The following is a 2,480-nucleotide window of genomic DNA, read 5'->3' as shown; positions in this document are numbered from 1 at the left end:
TTTTTTTTAAGTGTGTGATCAAAATTTGACAAGTACAAAAGAACCAATGGTGTTTTTTCATCATTATGTATTGTCGGAATACGTACTCACTCACGTGATTAATCAATGAATAGCGGTCCCCCTGCTATACTTGATCATTTGATAATTTTCTTTAATTTTGTTATTTATAATTTAACACAAATTTCTAGTTATTTATTAAGATACAAAAAAAAAATTCACAATATCTCCGTAAAAGAATAGTCTAAAATGTTTTTCTTGTTGTAAATTCATTGTATAGTATATGTAGATTATCTATTAGATTTATCCACTGTTAAATTGGTTCATGTATAGGTACATCTAATGTGATAAGAACTTTCAAAATAACTATGTATTTATTAATTAGATGACTTTTGCAGTGATATCTCAACACTATAAATAGAGAATCACTCATCATTTGGAAAATATACTTAAATAAGAAAAATTATCTCCTCCATCTTATACTTTTTGTCTTTTTCTTCTTATATTCTGAGAATTCTTTACAATATTTCTTACTTTTTTCTCTTTTTTTCATTCATGCTTCTTTTTTTTTTTAATATTTCTACAATAAAAATTAAATAAAAATAAGAAATTCAAAAAAATAATAATCACATATGGAAAGAGTATATATGAACCATATTTGGTATGATAGAGACATATGGTAGGAATATATATTTTTGTCATTTTTGTAAATGAGAAATACTATTAACTTCAAATAATAAAATAACAACAACTAATAAATAAAATAATAATTTATATAGAGGGCAGAGAATAAAATAATACTGCAAGGATTCCCGTGATCCAAAATAAGTTTATATTTTTGCAAGTACAGTTGCTTTCTCACTTTTCAACAAGGACCATCATTTTGGTTAAAAGAAAATTACAATACATTATTTATTTCTCTTGCAATAAAAACAAAATTATTGTCTTAAAAGTATTTAGGGAAAAAGATTAAAAATCAGCTTTTAAGTCAGTTTGATCAGCTTTTAAGCTGAGCCAAACAGGCTCTAATAGTATGAAGGAGTACTTTATTATTGTTATAGTTGAACATGTAGGACCTGTACTTTATTTTTCTTTCTTTGTTTTTCTCTTTCCCTTTTTTTTATTTAAATTTATTTGAAACTAATTTAATTACTTTATCATTTTGTACATATAAAAATAATTTTTTTTATCTAATTATATTAGTTGAATTATTAATTTTTTTTATTTTTTCATTAATTCAAAAAGGCACGAGCATACAAAAGTTCAACTTAATTCTTTAAATGGTCACTTATATCATAAAATTGACCACTAATATTATTTCCATTTCTTTTCTTCCATTTTTCATTTATAGTACTTTAAAAATTTTCACCTTTATATTTCGTATCATTTTAATTTTCACTTTAAAATTTATCTAAAAATTATTTATACTTTATTTGAAAATTAATGTTTGACCATGAAAATTTGAAAAACATGTTAGTATATATGTTTTTAAACTCATTTTTCACTTTTGATATTATGTTAATGTAAATTCAAACATATTAAATTCTACTGTCAAATGCCAAATATATATATATATATATATAATTTTATTGTATAAGAGATTCATTTTACTAAATTAGTCTTATTAATTACATTATTAAAAATTATGTTAATTATTAATATCTTATGCAGTTTTGATAAGAATATTATGTTTTAAAAAGTTTTTTTGTTAAAACAAACAAATAATTTAGTGGAGTAACGGAATATTTTTATATTAAAATGCTCTATTTTTTTAACAAAAAATACTTTAAATTTTTTTTAATCATAACTACATAAGATACTAATAATTAACATCATTTTCTTAAATGTTATAAATAAAACTAATTTAGTAAGATGAATTCTAATACAATACAATTCAAAATAAATTTAAAGGGAAAAAAACCAGAAAATCAGAAAAAAGAGGAAAGAAAAATAAGAGGCAAAGAAAAAAAATAAGTGTAGGCCCCAGGAGTTCAAATTTAATAATGATAAAGTACTCCCCCTCATACAGCTACCGTAAGTTGTGCCTCATTCACAATAAAATTTTTCAATTAAAGTATTCTCTCTGTCTCAATTTATGTGACACTTCTCGAATTTTGAGGCTCAAACAAATAATTTTTTATCGTAAGTCTTTATGTATTTTTCTAATATTTTGAAATGTCAATTGTTATGACTTACGTATTTTTTAGATAAAAGACGTAAAGTCACTACTACAGTTATCCTAAATTTTCAAGAACACATCTTAATTTTGCAATCTTCCTACTACCCACTAAACAATATTTAAGTGATATCATTATATCATTTTTCAAATATACCCTAGATTTAAAGAAATAAGTATGTTCATCCACCATCATTACATGAGACGTGTTAATTTCATTAAAAATATAATTTTTCTCTCTCTCTATGACTTATTTTGATTTTGATTTCAATTTCAATTTCACTTCACCCCCCCCCCCCCCCAAAAA

This window comes from Solanum pennellii, chromosome 1, assembly GCF_001406875.1.
Source record: "Solanum pennellii chromosome 1, SPENNV200".
Taxonomy (NCBI): Eukaryota; Viridiplantae; Streptophyta; class Magnoliopsida; order Solanales; family Solanaceae; genus Solanum; species Solanum pennellii.
This window is presented reverse-complemented; position numbering follows the sequence as displayed.